Source organism: Staurois parvus, unplaced genomic scaffold (genome assembly GCF_062004578.1).
Source record: "Staurois parvus isolate SC_StPar_1 unplaced genomic scaffold, SC_StPar_1.0 ptg000525l, whole genome shotgun sequence".
Taxonomy (NCBI): Eukaryota; Metazoa; Chordata; class Amphibia; order Anura; family Ranidae; genus Staurois; species Staurois parvus.
In genome coordinates this window covers 9,708,742-9,733,035 of record NW_028318321.1, presented here as the reverse complement: position 1 = coordinate 9,733,035, position 24,294 = coordinate 9,708,742, and the positions used below count along the sequence as shown (strand labels likewise).

General features: G+C 46.0%; 1 protein-coding gene across 1 annotated transcript in view; it reads left to right on the top strand.

The window, feature by feature from the left end:
- The window catches only part of LOC149451734 (alpha-2-macroglobulin-like protein 1), a 151,645-nt gene extending 127,583 nt beyond the window's left edge, over positions 1-24,062 (top strand). Inside the window, exon 36 of the mRNA XM_089690325.1 lies at positions 23,854-24,062. The gene's annotated coding sequence lies outside the window, so the exon portion shown is untranslated. The remainder of the gene's footprint in view (positions 1-23,853) is intronic.
- Positions 24,063-24,294: the final 232 nt, after the last annotated feature.

The following is a 24,294-nucleotide window of genomic DNA, read 5'->3' as shown; positions in this document are numbered from 1 at the left end:
GGGTGTATATGCAGTGGTTTTTTTTTTAATGCAGCCTGTGGGCTGAATGAAAAAAAGAGAAGAAATCTCTGCCAGAAAAAGTGTGTGGTATGCCCACCATTAGAATATACTGTTCTGCATCTACTCACTTCTAATGGTGGGCACACATGAAATGTTCTTTTTTTCGTCAGGCTGAATGAAAAAAACAGAACCTAACAGATTCCTCTATTCACATCAGTTGATGTGGATGAAGAAATCTCTGCCCAAAAAATAAAAAAATAAAAATATATCTAGGGGCTATCCACCCACTGGCCATCCCAGGCCCCCATGCTTCGTCATATATGCTCTTTTTTTTTAACTGCGGATGAAAATCTCATCCAATAGCGCTGCATACACTTATGTATATTTTGAGAGCAAGACCCTGTTGCTGTCAGAATAAACAAGTCGGTGCTGCAACTGAATGGCATTCCTTCAAAGAAAACAGCATTGGTTCACAATAAAACAGTAACTCAATAAAAAAACCTTTTTTTATTGAAATATGTGCCCAAAAATATTATAAAATATATATGCTGAAGCATAGGGGCCATACACCCACTGGCCACCCTAGGACCCCATGCTTGAGCATATATGCTCTTTTGTAACTGTGGATGAAAAATCTCATCCAAAAGCATTGTACGCGCTGACTTATGTATATTCTGAGCGCAAGTTCCTGTTGCTGTCAGAATAAACAGGTCGGTGCTACAGCTGAATGGCATTCCTGCAAAGATAACAGCAATGGTCATCAACAAAACAGTAAAATTATAACAGTAGAACATTAACTCGACAACAAGTATTTTTTTTGTACTTATACTTTTTATTTTGGGGGTTTTTTTACTTTTTTTTTAACTTGAACTTAACCAGACTGTAGGGTCTCTCAAAATGTGATTGCCTGATGACCTACCTGACATCTTTTGATGTGCTGTACCCTATACTTATACTCCACTAGTGTGTTGTAGCAATGGAAGCAGTCCTTGAGGCTGAGACCAGGTTGGCCAGGACAGGAGGGACAAAAAAAGTGGGTGTCATGCCTAATTCCTTGTCTGCTACAGACACAACATCTTATTTGGGGTGTCCTTTGGGATGGGATACCAGGAATGGCATCGGGAAAATGCATCTGGGTTGGGGGTTTTGGCCACAGCACCTTCTGGATACAAAAGGGCTGTGATGATCTCTACCTGGAATTTTAGGAAGGATCCACTTCGTGCACTTGCTTTGTAAAGCACAAAAGCATTATATAGAGCCAACTGAAATAAATAAACAGACATTTTTTTGTATCAGCATCTGGCTTTTTGGAAAACTAAGTAAGGCTTCATCATCTGGTGGTTGAAGTCCATCCCTCCCATTTTAAGGGAATAGTCATGGACACAGAGGGGCTTCTCAACAACACCAGCTGCCATGGCAATTTGGATGGTTGTGTTTGTGAATGAAAGATAGGACGAAAACATCCCGTTTGTCCTTCCACTTCACTGCAAGCAATTCCTCATTTCTCAAGCAAGCTTTTTCCGCCTTTCTAAGATGGGTATTTACAAGCCATTGGGGGAAGCCCCAGTGATTAGGTCGCAAAATGCCACATGCACCAATTCCAAGATTGTACAAATGTCTAAATAGTGGCACGGTTAAATAAAAATTATCCACATATAAGTGGTGCCACGTATGGAAAAAGGATGATACCAAGTCCCAAACTATCTTGCCACTGCTCCCTAAGTAGTCTGGGCATCCGGGGGGCTCCACGTGACTATCTTTTCCCTCATAAATCCGAAACTTATATGTATAGCCTGTTGCCCTCTCACAGGTCTTATATATCTTGACCCCATATCTGGCACGCTTGCTGGGGAGAAATTGTTTGAATGCAAGGTGACCAGAAAATTAATGAGGGACAAAACACACAGATGTTTTACTGGGGAGTATAGACATCTGAAAATTTTTGGTTAAGGTTATTTGCGAGGGGCCGAATTTTGTGGAGCCAGTCAAATTCAGGGTCACCCCGAGGACTACAGAGTGTATTGTCATTGAAATGCATAAAACGCATTATACTCTCATATCTATGCCTGGCCATGGCAGCAGAGAACACAAGCATATGATGAATCAGGTCTCTGGACCAATACAACCACAATTCACTTTTTTTTTTAGTAATACCCATGTTGAGGGTTAGGCCCAAAAAAACTTTAAATTCGGAAACCGTTATGGGTTTCCATGCTGGCAAGGTTTGAATTTGGGTTGGTGGTGATAAACTGTTATGCATGTAAATTGCATACAGATATTCTGTGAAAAACAGCTCAAAAAAATCAAGGGGAGTAGTTAAATTTGCTGTTTCCACCTGCATTCCGGGTTGGACAGTGAATGGGAGAAGTACAGGTGCTGCAGAATTTGTGGGCTGCCAATCGGGATTTGCAAGCACATCTGGAAGGATACTAGGGGCTCTACGGCCCTGTGTGCAAATTCTTGGTGGTTGTGGGACAATACTTGTGCACGCCACCGCACCAGCTTGTACTGCACTTATGGGACTCACCACATCACCAAGTGATACTGCAGTGCTGGTATGTATAAGACCAGGATGTACTAGGCTGTTGGTGCTCGCCAGTTCACCAAACGGTAGAGCGGCACTAGTACTGGCACTCTACTGCATATGAGAGTCATCATGCAATTGTACCACCTCAGCAACCTGGAAACAGGGTTGGGTATGCCTGACCTTAGCAGGGACCTCTACTCCATTGTCTGAGCTGACTGTCATGGTGTTGCTGCTGTCTACAGGTTCATATTCTGAGCCTGATTCTGTTAGTGAGGCTTCTCCTTCGCTGTCAACTGACATGCTCAGAATCCTGTAGACCTCTTCACTAGAGTACTATTCGTTGGACATTTTGGCCACTAAATTTATAGGTACAGTGGGGATCGAAAGTTTGGGCACCCCAGCTAAAAATTTGTATTAATGTGCATAAAGAAACCAAGGAAAGATGGAAAAATCTCCAAAAGGCATCAAATTACAGATTAGACATTCTTATAATATGTCAACAAAAGTTAGATTTTATTTCCATCATTTACACTTTCAAAATAACCGAAAACAAAAAAATGGCGTCTGCAAAAGTTTGGGCACCCTGCAGAGTTAATATCTTGTACTGCCCCCTTTGGCAAGTATCACAGCTTGTAAATGCTTTTTGTAGCCAAGTGTCTTTCAATTCTTGTTTGAGGTATCTTTGCCCATTCTTCCTTACAAAAGTCTTACAGTTCTTTGAGATTTCTGGGCTGTCTGTCACGCACTGCTCTTTTAAGGTCTATCCATAGATTTTCAATAATGTTGAGGTCAGGAGATTGTGAAGGCCATGGCAAAACCTTCAGTTTACGCCTCTTGATGTAATCCCCCGTGGATTTCGAGGTGTGTTTAGGATCATTATCCATTTGTAGAAGCCATCCTCTCTTTAACTTCAGCTTTTTCACAGATGGCATCAAGTTACCATCCAAAATTTGCTGAAATTTTATTGAATCCATTTTTCCTTCTACTCGTGAGATGTTCCCTGTGCCACTGGCTGCAACACAACCCCAAAGCATGATTGATCCAACCCCATGCTTAACAGTTGGACAGAGGTTCTTTTCATTAAATTCTGTGCCCCTTCTTCTCCAAACGTACCTTTGCTCATTCCGGCCAAAAAGTTCAATTTTAACCTCATCGGTCCACAGAACTTGTTTCCAAAATGCACCAGGCTTGTCTATATGTTCATTTGCAAAGTTCAAATGATGATTTTTGTGGTGAGGATGTAGAAGAGGTTTTCTTCTGATGACTCTTCCATGAAGACCATATTTTTACAAGTTTCTCTTTATAGTGGAATAGTGTACCACAACTCCAGTGTCTGCCAGATCTTTCTGGAGGGATCGTGCAGTCAAACGTGGGTTTTGAATTGTTTTTCTCACAATCCTGCGAGCTGTTCTGTCTGATATTTTTCTTGGTCTTCCAGATCTTGCTTTAACTTCCACTGTTCCTGATGACTGCCATTTCTTAATTACATTCCGAACAGAGGATATTGACATCTGAAAATGCTTTGCTATCTTCTTATAGCATTCTCCAGCTTTGTGAGCGTCAACTATTTTCAGTTTCAGTTTTCTAGACAACTGCTTAGAAGAACCCATGGTGCTGATTAGAGATGAGCGAATCGAACATGGCGAAGTGGAATTCGTTTCGAAGATTAGGAAAAATTCGATTCGCGCCGAATCCGAAAATTAGCAAACTTTGGATGCACGAATCGAATTTTCCCAAAAATGGCGGCGACATGTGTGGCGACGGAGCGGGGATCTCTGGGAAGGCGCGCAGACAAGGCGCGCTGACCCATAATGCATTCATTCATGACATGTGATCGCATTAGCCAATCAGCAGCCAGCCAGCCAGCACTGTGTAATGGTGGAGTTATAAATTGCGGCCATCTTAGAATTCTCCATTAGCCTCCGGTCATTCAAGAGAGACAGACCTCTGTGTATTAGGGACAGAGTTAGGGCCACAGAGACTTTAGGGCCACAGAATCGTTACTTAGGGACACAGAATCGTTACTTAGGGACACAGAATCGTTACTCAGGGACACAGAATTGTTACTCAGGGACACAGAATTGTTACTCAGGGACAGACACAGAATTGTTACTCAGGGACACAGAATTGTTACTCAGGGAAAGACACAGAATTGTTACTCAGGGACACAGAATTGTTACTCAGGGACACAGAATTGTTACTGAGGGACACAGAATCGTTACTGAGGGACACAGAATTCTTACTCAGGGACACAGAATTGTTACTCAGGGACACAGAATTGTTACTCAGGGACAGACACAGAATTGTTACTCAGGGACACAGAATTGTTACTCAGGGACACAGAATCGTTACTGAGGGACACAGAATCATTACTCAGGGACACAGAATTGTTACTCAGGGACACAGAATTGTTACTCAGGGACAGACACAGAATTGTTACTCAGGGACACAGAATTGTTACTCAGGGACACAGAATTGTTACTGAGGGACACAGAATTGTTACTCAGGGACACAGAATTGTTACTCAGGGACACAGAATCGTTACTGAGGGACACAGAATTGTTACTCAGGGACACAGAATCGTTACTCAGGGACACAGAATCGTTACTCAGGGACACAGAATCGTTACTCAGGGACACAGAATTGTTACTCAGGGACACAGAATCGTTACTGAGGGACACAGAATTGTTACTCAGGGACACAGAATTGTTACTCAGGGACACAGAATCGTTACTCAGGGACACAGAATCGTTACTGAGGGACACAGAATCGTTACTCAGGGACACAGAATTGTTACTCAGGGACACAGAATCGTTACTCAGGGACACAGAATTGTTACTCAGGGACACAGAATTGTTACTGAGGGACACAGAATCGTTACTGAGGGACACAGAATTGCTACTCAGGGACACAGAATTGTTACTCAGGGACACAGAATCGTTACTCAGGGACACAGAATCGTTACTCAGGGACACAGAATTGTTACTCAGGGACACAGAATCGTTACTCAGGGACACAGAATCGTTGAATTAAAGAGTATGTCAGACAACACGCAGAGGAGTGGCAGAGGAGGCAATGTTTCAGGAGCGAGCAGATGTGGCAGCAGAGGAAGGGGTCGAGGCAGCACTAGTCGCAGCCAGAGGCCAGTGCTCCCGGTGTCATCCAGCGGTCGTGTCTCCACCGACAACCCTGCCGTCATCGATTGGTTGGCTCGGTCGTCTTCCTCTTCCCAGGTCACCTCTGACACCTACAGCCAACGGTCGGTGGGTACGTCAGACACAACCGTTAGTTGGCATGGCCCGGGAGCAAGCCCACTGAAATTACGTGTCCTCTACCTGCCCCTGTCCTCCTTTGGTGTTCCCTCACCAAGCGAAGTATCGCATGCTGTGGGCTCAGCCCCACTGTACAGTGAGGAAGAGCTAACAGAGGGCGGTCAGGAACGGGGGGAGACATCCGCCTCTTCAGCAGCCAGGCGAAGAAGTACTGGCGAGGAGAGTGGCTCGGTAGCCGGTCTAGAGACAGGTCTGTCTCCTGACCCACACGCAGCCGAGGGGGCAAGTAGTGAGGCGGAGACCCTAATTGATGATGATGAGGCTGATCGCACTTGGCAGCCTCGTCGTCATCTGCCAGGCCCGTAATCTGCCATGGGCCCCCGTACCGACTCCTCATGCTGCTGCCAGGCCCGTAATCTGTCATGGGCCCCTGTACCGCCTCCTCATGCTGCTGCCAGGTCCAGAGTGTGTCATGGGTCCCTGTACGGCCTCCCATTGCTGCTGTCTCCATCGCCACACTCTGCCATGTGCCACTTTCAGGTCTCCTCACACTGCTGGTGGGTTCCATTTTGTCATAGGGTGCTGGCAGATTACGGGCCTCCCATTGCTGCTGCCAGGCCCGTAATCTGCCATGGGCCCCCGTACCGACTCCTCATGCTGCTGCCAGGTCCAGAGTGTGTCATGGGTCCCTGTACGGCCTCCCATTGCTGCTGTCTCCATCGCCACACTCTGCCATGTGCCACTTTCAGGTCACCTCACACTGCTGGTGGGTTCCATTTTGTCATAGGGTGCTGGCAGATTACGGGCCTCCCATTGCTGCTGCCAGGCCCGTAATCTGCCATGGGCCCCCGTACCGACTCCTCATGCTGCTGCCAGGCCCGTAATCTGTCATGGGCCCCTGTACCGCCTCCTCATGCTGCTGCCAGGTCCAGAGTGTGTCATGGGTCCCTGTACGGCCTCCCATTGCTGCTGTCTCCATCGCCACACTCTGCCATGTGCCACTTTCAGGTCTCCTCACACTGCTGGTGGGTTCCATTTTGTCATAGGGTGCTGGCAGATTACGGGCCTCCCATTGCTGCTGCCAGGCCCGTAATCTGCCATGGGCCCCCGTACCGACTCCTCATGCTGCTGCCAGGTCCAGAGTGTGTCATGGGTCCCTGTACGGCCTCCCATTGCTGCTGTCTCCATCGCCACACTCTGCCATGTGCCACTTTCAGGTCACCTCACACTGCTGGTGGGTTCCATTTTGTCATAGGGTGCTGGCAGATTACGGGCCTCCCATTGCTGCTGCCAGGACCGTAATCTGCCATGGGCCCCTGTACCGACTCCTCATGCTGCTGCCAGGCCCGTAATCTGTCATGGGCCCCTGTACCGCCTCCTCATGCTGCTGCCAGGTCCAGAGTGTGTCATGGGTCCCTGTACGGCCTCCCATTGCTGCTGCCAGGCCCGTAATCTGCCATGGGCCCCCGTACCGACTCCTCATGCTGCTGCCAGGCCCGTAATCTGTCATGGGCCCCTGTACCGCCTCTTCATGCTGCTGCCAGGTCCAGAGTGTGTCATGGGTCCCTGTACGGCCTCCCATTACTGCTGTCTCCATCGCCACACTCTGCCATGTGCCACTTTCAGGTCTCCTCACACTGCTGGTGGGTTCCATTTTGTCATAGGGTGCTGGCAGATTAAGGGCCTCCCATTGCTGCTGCCAGGCCCGTAATCTGCCATGGGCCCCCGTACCGACTCCTCATGCTGCTGCCAGGCCCGTAATCTGTCACGGGCCCCTGTACCACCTCCTCAGGCTGCTGCCAGGTCCAGAGTGTGTCATGGGTCCCTGTACGGCCTCCCATTGCTGCTGCCAGGCCCGTAATCTGCCATGGGCCCCCGTACTGACTCCTCATGCTGCTGCCAGGCCCGTAATCTGTCATGGGCCCCCGTACCGACTCCTCATGCTGCTGCCAGGTCCAGAGTGTGTCATGGGTCCCTGTACGGCCTCCCATTGCTGCTGTCTCCATCGCCACACTCTGCCATGTGCCACTTTCAGGTCTCCTCACACTGCTGGTGGGTTCCATTTTGTCATAGGGTGCTGGCAGATTACGGGCCTCCCATTGCTGATGCCAGGCCCGTAATCTGCCATGGGCCCCCGTACCGACTCCTCATGCTGCTGCCAGGCCCGTAATCTGTCATGGGCCCCTGTACCGCCTCCTCATGCTGCTGCCAGGTCCAGAGTGTGTCATGGGTCCCTGTACGGCCTCCCATTGCTGCTGTCTCCATCGCCACACTCTGCCATGTGCCACTTTCAGGTCTCCTCACACTGCTGGTGGGTTCCATTTTGTCATAGGGTGCTGGCAGATTACGGGCCTCCCATTGCTGCTGCCAGTCCCGTAATCTGCCATGGGCCCCCGTACCGACTCCTCATGCTGCTGCCAGGCCCGTAATCTGTCATGGGCCCCTGTACCGCCTCCTCATGCTGCTGCCAGGTCCAGAGTGTGTCATGGGTCCTTGTACGGCCTCCCATTGCTGCTGCCAGGCCCGTAATCTGCCATGGGCCCCCGTACCGACTCCTCATGCTGCTGCCAGGCCCGTAATCTGTCATGGGCCCCTGTACCGCCTCCTCATGCTGCTGCCAGGTCCAGAGTGTGTCATGGGTCCCTGTACGGCCTCCCATTGCTGCTGTCTCCATCGCCACACTCTGCCATGTGCCACTTTCAGGTCTCCTCACACTGCTGGTGGGTTCCATTTTGTCATAGGGTGCTGGCAGATTACGGGCCTCCCATTGCTGCTGCCAAGCCCGTAATCTGCCATGGGCCCCCGTACCGACTCCTCATGCTGCTGCCAGGCCCGTAATCTGTCATGGGCCCCTGTACCGCCTCCTCATGCTGCTGCCAGGTCCAGAGTGTGTCATGGGTCCCTGTACGGCCTCCCATTGCTGCTGCCAGGCCCGTAATCTGCCATGGGCCCCCGTACCGACTCCTCATGCTGCTGCCAGGCCCGTAATCTGCCATGGGCCCCCGTACCGACTCCTCATGCTGCTGCCAGGCCCGTAATCTGTCATGGGCCCCTGTACCGCCTCCTCATGCTGCTGCCAGGTCCAGAGTGTGTCATGGGTCCCTGTACGGCCTCCCATTGCTGCTGTCTCCATCGCCACACTCTGCCATGTGCCACTTTCAGGTCTCCTCACACTGCTGGTGGGTTCCAATTTGTCATAGGGTGCTGGCAGATTACGGGCCTCCCATTGCTGCTGCCAGGCCCGTAATCTGCCATGGGCCCCTGTACCGCCTCCTCATGCTGCTGCCAGGTCCAGAGTGTGTCATGGGTCCCTGTACGGCCTCCCATTGCTGCTGTCTCCATCGCCACACTCTGCCATGTGCCACTTTCAGGTCTCCTCACACTGCTGGTGGGTTCCATTTTGTCATAGGGTGCTGGCAGATTACGGGCCTCCCATTGCTGCTGCCAGGCCCGTAATCTGCCATGGGTCTCCGTCCTGACTCCTCATGCTGCTGCCAGGCCCGTAATCTGTCATGGGCCCTTGTACCGCCTCCTCATGCTGCTGCCAGGTCCAGAGTGTGTCATGGGTCCCTGTACGGCCTCCCATTGCTGCTGCCAGGCCCGTAATCTGCCATGGGCCCCCGTACCTACTCCTCATGCTGCTGCCAGGCCCGTAATCTGTCATGGGCCCCTGTACCGCCTCCTCATGCTGCTGCCAGGTCCAGAGTGTGTCATGGGTCCCTGTACGGCCTCCCATTGCTGCTGTCTCCATCGCCACACTCTGCCATGTGCCACTTTCAGGTCTCCTCACACTGCTGGTGGGTTCCATTTTGTCATAGGGTGCTGGCAGATTACGGGCCTCCCATTGCTGCTGCCAGGCCCGTAATCTGCCATGGGCCCCCGTACCGACTCCTCATGCTGCTGCCAGGCCCGTAATCTGTCATGGGCCCCTGTACCGCCTCCTCATGCTGCTGCCAGGTCCAGAGTGTGTCATGGGTCCCTGTACGGCCTCCCATTGCTGCTGTCTCCATCGCCACACTCTGCCATGTGCCACTTTCAGGTCTCCTCACACTGCTGGTGGGTTCCATTTTGTCATAGGGTGCTGGCAGATTACGGGCCTCCCATTGCTGCTGCCAGGCCCGTAATCTGCCATGGGCCCCCGTACCGACTCCTCATGCTGCTGCCAGGCCCGTAATCTGTCATGGGCCCCTGTACCGCCTCCTCATGCTGCTGCCAGGTCCAGAGTGTGTCATGGGTCCCTGTACGGCCTCCCATTGCTGCTGTCTCCATCGCCACACTCTGCCATGTGCCACTTTCAGGTCTCCTCACACTGCTGGTGGGTTCCATTTTGTCATAGGGTGCTGGCAGATTACGGGCCTCCCATTGCTGCTGCCAGGCCCGTAATCTGCCATGGGCCCCCGTACCGACTCCTCATGCTGCTGTCAGGCCCGTAATCTGTCATGGGCCCCTGTACCGCCTCCTCATGCTGCTGCCAGGTCCAGAGTGTGTCATGGGTCCCTGTACGGCCTCCCATTGCTGCTGTCTCCATCGCCACACTCTGCCATGTGCCACTTTCAGGTCTCCTCACACTGCTGGTGGGTTCCATTTTGTCATAGGGTGCTGGCAGATTACGGGCCTCCCATTGCTGCTGCCAGGCCCGTAATCTGCCATGGGCCCCCGTACCGACTCCTCATGCTGCTGCCAGGCCCGTAATCGGTCATGGGCCCCTGTACCGCCTCCTCATGCTGCTGCCAGGTCCAGAGTGTGTCATGGGTCTCTGTACGGCCTCCCATTGCTGCTGTCTCCATCGCCACACTCTGCCATGTGCCACTTTCAGGTCTCCTCACACTGCTGGTGGGTTCCATTTTGTCATAGGGTGCTGGCAGATTACGGGCCTCCCATTGCTGCTGCCAGGCCCGTAATCTGCCATGGGCCCCCGTACCGACTCCTCATGCTGCTGCCAGGCCCGTAATCTGTCATGGGCCCCTGTACCGCCTCCTCATGCTGCTGCCAGGTCCAGAGTGTGTCATGGGTCCCTGTACGGCCTCCCATTGCTGCTGCCAGGCCCGTAATCTGCCATGGGCCCCCGTACCGACTCCTCATGCTGCTGCCAGGCCCGTAATCTGTCATGGGCCCCTGTACCGCCTCCTCTTGCTGCTGCCAGGTCCAGAGTGTGTCATGGGTCCCTGTACGGCCTCCCATTGCTGCTGTCTCCATCGCCACACTCTGCCATGTGCCACTTTCAGGTCTCCTCACACTGCTTGTGGGTTCCATTTTGTCATAGGGTGCTGGCAGATTACGGGCCTCCCATTGCTGCTGCCAGGCCCGTAATCTGCCATGGGCCCCCGTACCGACTCCTCATGCTGCTGCCAGGCCCGTAATCTGTCATGGGCCCCTGTACCGCCTCCTCATGCTGCTGCCAGGTCCAGAGTGTGTCATGGGTCCCTGTACGGCCTCCCATTGCTGCTGCCAGGCCCGTAATCTGCCATGGGCCCCCGTACCGACTCCTCATGCTGCTGCCAGGCCCGTAATCTGTCATGGGCCCCTGTACCGCCTCCTCATGCTGCTGCCAGGTCCAGAGTGTGTCATGGGTCCCTGTACGGCCTCCCATTGCTGCTGTCTCCATCGCCACACTCTGCCATGTGCCACTTTCAGGTCTCCTCACACTGCTGGTGGGTTCCATTTTTTCATAGGGTGCTGTATGGCCTCCCATTGCTGCTGCCTCCACCGCCACACTGTGGCTCCACAGTCTGGTTTTGGCCCCGTGACTGCCCAAATGAGTGAAGTGTGCGGTGATTCTAAGATCGACGGCACTCATTTGCATGTCATACTGACTGACAGTATTATTTCTCTTCCCCAGCAGACTCCAAGGGCATTTAAATTAAAGGTACAGTGTTCTGCACTAATATAAAGGCTCTCTGAAGTCTAGAAACACCCTTTTTATATGTTAAATTTGCAGCGAATATATTCGACTCGAATCGAATTTATTCCGCGAATTCGCCGAATCAGCCGAATCGAATTTTTGAATACTTCGCTCATCTCTAGTGCTGATTGTTGGGGCAAGGTCAGATGAGTCTGGGCATTTAAAACCTTTGAGCTTGACATCACCTGGTCTTCCCACACGATGATTGAGAACAATCCATGACACTGGCAGGTCTCAGCTTTGCAAAGGGGGCAGTGCATGCTATAAATTCTGCAGGGTGCCCAAACTTTTGCAGACGCCATTTTTTTGTTTTCGGTTATTTTGAAAGTGTAAATGATGGAAATAAAATCTAACTTTTGTTGACATATTATAAGAATGTCTAATCTGTAATTTGATGCCTTTTGGAGATTTTTCCATCTTTCCTTGGCTTCTTTATGCACATTAATACAAATTTTTAGCTGGGGTGCCCAAACTTTCGATCCCCACTGTACCTAGTGCGACTCATGGGAAAAAGAGCACCTGGCTGTCAGGGACTGCTTGAATCCCTGCAAAAAAATTAACCTAGAGTATAAAAGATGCGGCGCTATATCACAGATATTAATATAAAAAACGTCCAAGATACTGATATGGTGAATATAAATCAAGTGACTTATGTGATCACAAACATTTTGTCACAAGCAAAGTGACATGCAGTGCAAAATTAATAGTCTTAGTGACAATCCCTCTCCTTCAGAGTGCTTCTTCCACACGGTGATGGTGAGAAGGGTAAAGGTTGTGCACTCACCAGATGCACAGTGTAACTGCGCATTTAGAAACAAGTCTCTCTACTGGATCCACTGATGTCCCCTAAGGATTTGGATTAGGTCAGGCCAGGTATTCCTCCCTCTGCTGAATGTTGCTGATAATCCTCGGTCTCCCCTTTAAATGGCTCTATGGGTGATAAGTGACTCACCAAGGGCCAAAAGAAAAGGAGACCAATAGCGTGATACCGTTTTGAGGAATGAATTTTTATTCAATGCAGTATAACATGAGGTAAAGGAATCAAAATGACACTGACCATGAGGTAGGTTAAAAGATGGCCGCCGGGACCTCCGTGGTGCACGCGGCAAAAGGTCGTGACGCTGAAGCTCCTTACTGACGCGTTTCGTGCTAATCGCACATCATCAAAGGGGATAAGCTTATCCCCTTTGATGATTTATAGGTACACAGTGCGACTCACGGGAAAAAGAGCACCTGGCTGTCAGGGACTGCTTGAACCCCTACAAAAAAATTAACCTGCAAGTGTTAGCAGAGGTCAGGCCTGTTTCTGCTAACAATGCAGTTTTGAGTGCAATGTATCTGGTGACAATGATCTACCTGACACTGCACTTGCTGGGGGAAAAGGAGGGGGGTTTAAGCATAGGGGCTAAACGCAGGTGCTGGCAGGTGGCTGATCCTGCTGACATTGCGTTTTTGGGGACACTATACTATTGTGAACACTGGTATAGTGCTGATCTGATCAAGGATATTGATCCGTTCAGACACTAAACTAGCAATAGAGGTTTATTGTGTATGTGAGCATGTTCCTGGCAATCAAAGGGTTAAATGTGACTGATGTAGTGGCGGGCAATCTAACTCTATCTGGGAGGGATGCTAACTGATGCTAACTCATGCTAATGCTATCTGAAGTCGCTTGTGACACTAATACAGTGATCAGTAAAAACAATCTGTACACTGTACTAATGACACTGGTGACAGGGCAATGAAAGGGTTAACTGGGCGTGATCAGGGGGTTAAATGTGACCTAGCTTTGCTTTTGCTGTAAAAGTGTGCTGTTTTTACTCACATATATCTGCTTTATTCTCTCTCTGGAACTGAATGTACCCAGGGAGAGAAGATTGCATCATTTCCTGTGCCTGTGTCCTGTGAACACAGGTACAGGAAGATCTCTGATAGGGCAGTGATCAATCAGCAGATCCAGACTGAATATCATTGGCCTGAATCTGCTGATTGATTGGTGTAGCACCAAATCATGGCACCGCAGGGTCGGCGGGTGCACGCACCCCCGGCCCGCAATCACAGCGGGAGCACGGATCACATATATATATATATGTACGTGATTTTGAGCAGGGAGTCTGCCCTGTAGCAGTAATCCTGCTCCAGGGCATAGCTAAATCGGTTAATAAATATAAGCCAGATAAAAACTATTCAAATTTGAAAATGTGTACTAAGAAGGCGGCTGCCATCCAAAACCGGAAATGACATCACCACACTTCTGCCCCACACTTGTTCGGCATGTTTCTTGCCGCACCCAGTTTTATCCCAACCAAGCACAAACTTAGCAAGGCCAACCCATGATTTGTACTCACAAACTCTTGCTTACTAGAAGGGTGCATTTACCCACAGAGCTACAGTCAGAGGTGTTTTAGGTGTGGTGATGTCATTTTTGGTTTCGGACAGCAGCTGCCATCTTGGTACACCCATCCCTATATATCTGACATATGTTGTAAGGGTTAGTGGACCCTATTTTTAAATGTGAGTAGTTTTTATCTGGCTTAAATTTATTAAAGCAAGAACATATTACTCTATGGGAAGCTCCTTTTGATTTATTCTTTTGAGCATAAATCACAAGAGAGGAGTTGTTTGAAGCATCACAAGAGGAGGTGACATCCGAGACAGCTGTTGGTGAAAGTTGACCAAATGCATTTTTGACCTAGTTAACATATAAGTCAGAGTTGGAGGTAAGCATGCATGCTAGCTGGTGGAGGATCACAAGCGGTGTTCTCTGGTGGATTCATTGAATATTGAAGATTTTTGTGACACATCACACTTTATTGGGACTTTACCCTGTTAAAGTTTTTGCACTTATTTCAACTTATGCAGAGTGCTCAGTGGATGTTTACTCATTTATACTTTTTATATTGAAGATTTCACGTTGAACCCAAGCACTACCAATATTTATTCAGTTACTCTCACTGCCTTTCCTTTTGAGGAGAGGTGCTCTATATGATGATCTATATGTTTTTTTTAGTATGCTGTATTTTAATTCACTGATGATTTTGATTAGTACTGTGTAGTCACATATTTAATTTTTAGGAGAGGTGCTCAGCCAGGCTTTTACTTTAAATTTTTACATTTATTTAATTTTGCATTGTCACTGAAGGTTTGGTTATCTATATGTGTGTGATGTTTATTGTTTTTATTTTATTTGGATTTGTTTTGAGTAGAACAGCATCAAAATAAATTCTCCTGCTCCTGACAATCGCAGTGATACCACATATGTGTATGTTAGTTGTTGTTAGTACCCATAGTATGGCCTAAAAAAACAGTGCACATTTTTGCTTTTTTTTTTAACCTGTACATCCTGTATCCTATACACTGACACTGATTCTAACTAACACTGATACCAATTTAAAAATTAAAATTAAAATCCTGACCCCAAAAAAATACCCTTCACCTTTGACCCTGTCCTTGACCCAAACACTAACCCTGGCACTGACCTAAACCAAACCTTGATCTAGGTATTTTTTTTATGTTTTTATTTACATTTTTATTTATTTATTTATTTATTTTTACACACTTTTTTTTTTCTCTCTGAAAGAACAGAGAGATGCAATGTATCTCTCTCCTCTATTCAGAGAGAGAAAACACGGGGCGGACTTAACAGTGACTGCTCTCTGAAATAGCCAATCAGAGGTTATCACAGCGATCAGGTGACCCAGAATCTGGAGTTCTGGGTCCCAATCATTACCACGGGACCCTGGGCTCTCAGTGAGACCCTGATCTCTGTGCTGGGAGAATGCCGCACAAAGACAGGTACACAAATTAGCGGCCCCACAGAAAAAAGCCCAGTCCAGTGGGGCTGCTAATTTGTGTATGGTAGGTGTGAAGGGGTTAATAAATTTTAGAGAAAAAACCCTACTTACGTGATCCAAATAGTTTGACTATGTAGCACATTTTATTAAAGAACCATAAAGTAATAAACAGAATGAAAAAGATTTTTCATACAAAAATATATATATCTCCACCCATCACCATTAAAATTTGACCTCCACTCAAATCTGAGCATAAAGGATTGAACAATGTATCCACTGAGAAGGAGGGAAATGACAAGACATAATGCTGAAGATGGCAAGTTCTTTGCAACACTGTATACACCTAAACCTAATTGATGCAAAGCAACTTGTATAATGTATCCAACAGCAGTGATTATGCAAAGGGGAAACTTGACAATGGCAGGAGCAGGATCAGGGGCGGACTGACAACTCATGGGGCCCCTGGGCAATAGGGGATCATGGGGCCCCTGTGTCCTTGCCCAAACTCACAAAAGCCTATGAAAAAGGTACCAGGGGCATCTCATGGGGCCCCCTACTGACCCCAGGCCCTCGGGCAGTGCCCGAGTTTCCAAATGGTCAGTCTGCCCCTGAGCAGGACTGAAAGCTGAGTAATTGCAGTTAACTTGCAGCGCAGTGGGTGGCTTTTGGATTTAAATCACACACAATAAATGTCTCTACAATGTGAGGGGTCTCACTGATAGCTTACTGACTGCAGATTCACTTAGAGCCGCACACTATATGTGCCTGAGGCTTGGTGCTTCTTCCCAGTGAGCATGGACATACACTCTGACAGTTCAGACAGTGTAGAAAGATGCCCTGTCATCCTGTCAAATGAAGCCTTCTGGCATTACAAGATCCATGTCTCCAACTCATGTCCAGGTGGCTTCAGTCGCCCTGAGTTCAGACACTGTAAGATAGATGCATCGTCCTTCTGTGGCCAAACACAACGCCGCTCTCCTTCCCAGTCTCACACCGCTTCCTCCGTTACAGCAAAAGGGCCGCACATGTGCAAAGAGGGCTTTCCAGTAGTCACTGTGACAGTAGCTTCCACAATCATGGGGTCCTTGGCACTGCGACCTGATGTCTGGTGTTTTATTGTCATGAATGGTGGTGAAACGGGCCTGTTTCAATCTTTTATGCTCAGCTTTGAGTGGAGGTCTGTGAAATTTAAGACATGGAACTGCTGATGGTCAGACATTATTCCTAAATCATTTATAGTCCAAACTCCATGATTTTAAATTGACAATGTTGTAAAATTTTTAATGTTGTTGGGTGGAGGTATATATATTTTTGTATGAAAAAATCTTTTTCATTCTGTTCATTATTTTATGGTTCTTTAATAAAATTTGCTACATAGTCAAACTATTTGGATCACGTAAGTTACCTTCTTTGATGTACATTTATCAAGCATTGGTAAATGACCGCTGCTATGTTCTCTGGCATTCTCAGAGGGCACAGTTCTCCTCTGAGTGCCTGTTTATGAAGCGGTGTAGATCCCTTCTCCTGATGAGGAAAGAAGCAATCTACAAACGCTTTGATTTGAACTCTGGAAAACGGCTGTTGTTGCTGTAATCTGGCGAGATATAGTGAGATTACAGTAATGAGATCAGTAAAACACACAGCTGTCAGTTTATTACAGCAACTGAAGTGTACGAACTTTAAAAACAAAAAATTGATTCTTTTGGCGTTACGTAATCTTATGGTCCTCAAAGGGTTCAGCAATGGTAAATTACCTCTGCTGAGGTGGCGGCTTTCCTCAGTACACACGTACACAATCATAAAAATATTTTATATTATATATATGATTTGTATGTGTGTGTATATATATATATATATATATATATATATATATATTACACTATACTATATATGCTATACTACTATACACACACATATAGTATATATATATATATCACACGTTCAGTACATACATATATATTTAGAAACTGTATTTATAAATGAAACAGTGCAAAATAGACCTTCATACAAATTTAGTGAATCACAAAACATAAATGTCCAATAATCATTAGTGCATATCTCTGTCAAAAAGTTCTCAGGAAAAAACACCCCAAAACCACTTGTGATGAAAGCTGAGGATTCCAAAATGCTTTTAGGAAACTTCCACCTATCACCCGTGCACACCATCATCAAATACACTCACCAGATTTTGGTGAATGAAAAGCCTTTAAGGATTTTTGGGAGATCCTAAACCCTCTTTACATCAGATCAATAGTAGCCTGCCCCACCAGGTATGTATCTTCTCCCAGGTCCTCACCGTGGTATCCTTGTTTACTCCACCGTGTCGGAGAAAAAAACTTATATAGTGTAATATTGCCAAATAGGTTTTATAACAGAAGACAAAATCCAGGCCACTCACATTTTTCCAACTTGTAAAAGGCGCATTTATGTAGGCCAACACCAGCCTGATATCAAGAACCAGCAAACAGCCACAAGATCCAGGATTCTCATATCAATAACCGCCAGTAAGAGCAGAGGAACAGCAGAAGACCAGTATAAATCCTTCAAAAATGGCCGCTGGAACGCATCGCCTAGCGTGCGCTCCACTCACCGGAAGTGACGTCAGACTTCTCCGACATGGTGGAGTAAACAAGGATACCATGGTGAGGACCTGGGAGAAGATACATACCTGGTGGGGCAGGCTACTATTGATCTGATGTAAAGAGGGTTTAGGATCTCCCAAAAATCCTTAAAGGCTTTTCATTCACCAAAATCTGGTGAGTGTATTTGATGTTGGTGTGCACGGGTGATAGGTGGAAGTTTCCTAAAAGCATTTTGGAATCCTCAGCTTTCATCACAAGTGGTTTTGGGGTATTTTTTCCTGAGAACTTTTTGACAGAGATATGCACTAATGATTATTGGACATTTATGTTTTGTGATTCACTAAATTTGTATGAAGGTCTATTTTGCGCTGTTTCATTTATAAATATTGTTTGTGTTTTTCACATTTTTTGCACAGCAGCAATTTAGAAGAGGAATACACATATTTTGTATATGGCACTTTTTTGGCGCAGGAATATTATATATTTTTTATATTTAGAAACTGCTCTAGGATTTTGGGGGTGTTGTGAAAGCCTTTCCACTGTCTTGGAGGCTCTGAAGGAAGAAGAAGAAAGTCCAAAGCTTCCTCCTTCCTCCTCAGAACTCCAGTGATTCTCCCTTCTCTCCCCAATTCTCCACCTCTCGGCTGGAGAATCTGGGAGGGAGAATTTTCACACAGATAACCATTGAAGGGCTGACATCACTCCTTCATAAACTAGCCGTTTCTGTGTCTGTCGATTGCAAATTCTCTGTGTGCAGAGAGCATATAGGGGCCATACAAACTACTGAGTACCATTTTGAGTTGCTGCAATGAAATTTCAGCAAAATGGACAAGCCTGCTGCATTGTTTTTTCACTTTTTAATTTCCTTACATTCCTAACACATTACCCAGTCCATATCAGTATAGATATCCAGCATGATATTTTTCCCCATTGAAATCTGATTTGTTTTCCTTTAATTTTTTTGAGCAGTATATATTGGAATTTATGCAGACTTTACTTTCTGACTGCCTATCACCTTTCTTGAGGTTCTAAAATGCCAGGGCAGTACAACCCTCCCTAAATGACCCCTTTTTAGAAAATAGACCCCCAAGGAGATTAGTGAGAGGCATGTTGAGTCCATGGAAGATTTTATTTTTTGCCACAAATGTTTGGAAAATGACAAAAAAAAGTTTTTGTTTTTTTTGCACAAAGTTGTCACTTAAATGATATATTGCTCATGCATGCCATGGGTATATGTGAAATTACACCCCAAAACACATTCTACTACTTCTCCCGAGTATGGAGATACCACACGTGAGAGACTTTTTGGCAGACTAGCCACATACACGCCCCCAAAATCCAATGACCACCTCTAGGCTTTCAAAGGACATATTTCCTCATATCACTTCCTCACTACCTATCACAGTTTCAGAGGCCCTAAAATGCCAGGATAGTACAAATACCCCCCCAAATGACTCCTTTTGGAAAGTAGACAATCCAAGGAATTTGATAAGAGGCATGGTGAGTATTTTGCAGGTATTATTTTTGTCACGGGGTTTTGAAAAAGAAAAAATACATTTTTGTTTTCTTTCTTCATTTTCCAAAAATTTGTAGCAACAAATGAGATCTGCAAAATACTCAGCATGGCGCTTAGCAAATACCTTGGAGTGTCTGCATTTGGGGGGTGTGCTTATACTATCCTGGCATTTCAGGGACAACATTAGAAGCTTATACCACACATCATCCACTCTTCTAACCACTTGAAGAGCAAGCCCTAGATAATTAAATAGTGGGTGTTGAAAATTTTTAACACAGTATTTGCACAGTGAATTTTCAAATGAATTTTTGGGTGAAAAATGCACAAAAACACAATATATTGCTCAGTTGTTTGATAAAGTATAAAAGATGATGCTTTAAAATTGTGCATGTCTGTGCAAACTACGTAAATTTTTAATATCCATAGGTGAAGCTTTAAAAGCCTTTATGGGTCACCACTTTAGATTTACACAGGAGGTCTAGTGTTAGAATTACTTCCCTCAATCTGATGTTCGTGGTGATATCTCACATGCATGGTGCGATCTCTGTTTACATGCTGACACAGGACCGTCACTTGCGTTTGCCTTTGCGCGCGAAGATAGGGGGGTTCATTTTTTTTTTATTATTTATTTTGCTTTTTTTATTTTTACACTGTCTTTAATTTTTTTTTTCCAATCACTTTTCTTGTTATCACAGGGAATGTAAATATCCCCTGTGATAGCAATAGGTAATGACAGGTACTCTTTTCTGAGACATCTGGGGTTTATTAGACTCTAGATCCCTTCTCTGCCCTTAAAACATCTGATCACACCAACATCAGTGTGATCAGATGTTTTGCCAAATTTAAAATGCTGTTTATATCCGGAAAAATGGAAATGATGAAATGCTCGTAGCTTGCGTTCTCTTAAACCATAGAGATGACTGGAGGCATTCCAGTTTCTGATTAGCTCTATGGTTAGCCAGCTGCATTTTAGGGTTCCCCTCTGGGATGGGAGAGCTTAAGAAAACCTTGAAAGGCGGAGGGGGGGGGGAACTTCCCTTCCCGCTGCTTGTAAACGTGATCCAGCAGCTAATTAGCCACTAGGATTGTTTTTACAGGAAAGCCGACCACCAGCTGAAAAAATATGATACCAGGATGATGCCTGTAGCTGTACGCATCATCCTGGCAGGGTCTGACTGACCATTTGGAAACTCAGGCACTGCCCAAGGGCCCGGGGTCAGTAGGGGGCCCCATGAGATGCCCCTGGTACCTTTTTCATAGGCTTTTTTGAGTTTGGGCAAGGACACAGGGGCCCCATGATCCCCTATTGCCCGGGGGCCCCATGAGTTGTCAGTCCACCCATGCATCCCGGTATAACCACTCAAAGTCCAGCGATGTTCCAGTACATTGCTGGTCCTTGTTTGGCATATATATAACAGCAGAGAATATAGGCATATGATGAATCAGGTCTGTAGACCAATATGACTGCAATTCACTCTTTTTTGTAATGCCCATGTTGAAGCTTAGGTCCCAAAAAGTTTTAAATTCAGAAACCGTGATAGGTTTCTAAGCAAATTGTCTGGCAAGAGCTGAATTTGGGTGGGCCGTGATGTATTGTTGTGTGTATAAATTGCTTTGGCCCACAATCAGTTGATACAAATTTTCCGTGAAAACCAGCGGAGGGGCTAAATGCTAGTGCTGGAATTTATTGCGGCTGATCCTGCTAACACAGCTTTTTTGGGAACACTATACTAAGGAGGCACTAGTATAGTTCTGTTTGAAATCAATATATTGATCCGTACAAACACTATACTAGTAATGGCGATGATCAGCAACCTATAGTGGGCGGGCAATCTAACGCTAGCTGACCCTGGCTGGGAGAGAAGCTTACAGACCTTGACACTATCCGATGTTGCTAGTGGCAGCAATACAGTAATCAGTGAAGAATTCTCTATCCTGACTCTGTACTAATGGCACTGGCTGGGTGACAGGGTGATCAAAAAGTTAATAAGGGCGATCAAATGGTTAAATGTGTTAATCTAACGTGTGTGTGTAAAATGTAGTGCTTTTACTCAGTGCCGTGTTCTCTCTTCTCTCCCTGGACCAGCATAGGGGGCAGTTGGGGGTGCACGCACACCTGGAAATAGAAAGCTATGTAAGGGTACAGCACTTTGCCCAGAGCCGGTGCTCCCCTGCACATTGTGGATGGACAAGTGGCAAGTAGTTTAAAAAACATTTCTCTCTATATTTTTATTTTTTTAAACATTTAAAAAAATATACTTTTATCAGAGTAGTACAATGTTATCATAGGAACATTGTACTACTCTGGGGGGTGATCAGGGATTTTATTTTTACGCCTTGCATTGAATTGCAATAAAGATTATTGCACCTGCAATGCAATGTTTGCTTTGAAATGTCATGAATGGGTTAAGATAACAACAGCTCAAAGTACAGTGATCTGTGATTGGCTCCAGCTGGTCACCTGGTGCAGGGTGCTGTGATTGGCCCCGTGTATCATGTGAGAGTTGTGGGCCAATAACAGCTTACCAGGAAGAGAACCAGAGCTGTTATGAATCAGATTGATTCATAACAGCTTTGTTGTCATTGTGATCATATGATCACATAGTGATCACATGACCACTGGGTCCCATTCACCAGGATTTATATTCAGCTGTATCTGGTGGGCACAGCAGATGTGGGGCAGGGAAGGGTTGTGCATCCGTTCAGCGCCCCCCTGTGTTGGAATAACACCATTTGTCGCTGGTCCTGTAGCTGCCGCCTGTCCACAGTACATTGCAGACAGAAAGTGGTTAATATCAGTCTTACATCAACTTACACATACCCTAAATGACGTCAACTTACTCATACCCTGATTTTCTATTCAGATAACATTATTTTTTAACCTTCATAACCTTAACAAAGCCTCATAAGTATATCTTCCTTCTGCATATACATAGATTTCAAAGCTCTCCATCTGAATATTAAAGGAAGCTGGAGCAACTTTTACACTTGTAGGTACAAAAGAAACAAAGTATAACACATGAGACACACATGAAAGAGGGGTATATAATAAGAGATCCCCTGTTTCAACTGATATTTAATGACACTATTATTTTCTAGGTTCTCACACAGTAACTTTACTGTACATATCTCATAATCGGTGAACTGTTAACTTTTTTTCTGCCCCTTGGGAGTGCTGAGTTTAACCATCAGTGTATCCACTGGCATACAATTACACACCAATAAGCATCCTTCAGACAAATTCTCTTCTTATTAGCACGTTTACCCATTTTTCTGATCACAGTGGCTGGCAATTCTGAAATCTGTGTCTAGCAAAGTTACCTGGTGTCATCCCAAGTTGGAATGCAAGTATCCAGTAGGAGGAGAGGGCTGTATACTGGGTATCCTGGAGGATAGCTCTTAACACCTCCAACCTCAATTACAACAGAGGAGCACTAAGCCTTAAACATCTCATGACATGGAATGACACAAACTGTGCGCTTACCAAAACGCATCTGCAGAAATGATGGAATGCTCAATTCCAGATAAAAGAACACAGTATACCACAGAGGTAAGATCACTTTGCAGTGAAGCACCCAAGAGGACCCCAAAAAGCAGAGAGAAGGTAAGCAATAAAAAGTATGCCTACCCAGGCGCCTTGTGTCTGTGATGTGGGGATTCACCAGATAGTCTGTTCAGCTGCTCGGCAATCAATCCGCACTCCTGGCTGGCTCACCATTTTCAGTTAAAGTTAAGAGCAATCTGTATGTACTGTGAAAAATTTATTAATCCCTTACTGTGCACAGGAAGAGAAAAAACGCACCAGAAATGTTGCAAGAAAGATCTCTTGTCTATTGAAAATGTTAGAACAGCTTTAGTACATCTTAGAGATAGGAATTAGATCACATGTCAGTTGGCTGGACAATACACTTTAAAAAAAAAAATTCTGATATGTTGGTGTTATATTTTTCACTTGGATATTATAAGCTGCACTGAGTAAATACAGCTGGCTAAAACAAAAACTGTGCCTTCCTTTCAGGCTGCCAAACAAAAAACGTAATTATTTTAAAGGGGGGGGTGATTCTTTTCTATACCCACTGTAAGCAGGCTCCAAGCAAATACACAACATGGATGCAGTACAACTTTATTTTCTAAGCTATCATGGCATCACTGCCTTCGGAACAGCAAAGTGTATATGCAATCATATACACAAGGGTAGCCATACAATACTAATTCAGTTTATTCACATGTATTGTCTTTCTCTCTTTGCATAATTTCCAGCAGTGTCCTTATGCCAGAGAAGAGATGATCTGTTTACCATCGAGCCAGGATAGTATTTGATCACCCAGAAAACTTCAGAAACAGAAAATGAGAAAGAAAGCAGATGTTCTTCTGGACACCATAGAAGAAAGACCCCAAAAAATGATATGCCATGTATTGTATATAGTTGTCTCAAACTGAACTTAGTTAAAGTACATTTAAAGCCAAAACTTTTGTTTATTTGTAATAAGTAGTGGAGGGTTAAATCCACTGTCATTTTTTTCCTGCCATCTGTGTGTCATTAGAGAGATTTCCCTTCAAATCCAGAAATGAGAGGATATATTTCCAATGTAAGGGAAATCCTCTCTTACACATTTCTCACCGGATGAAATGTCCCCAAAGGTAGATTTTCCCATTTATTCCTGTTCTGGTATCAAATCTTGAAATTAACCTTCAATCCTG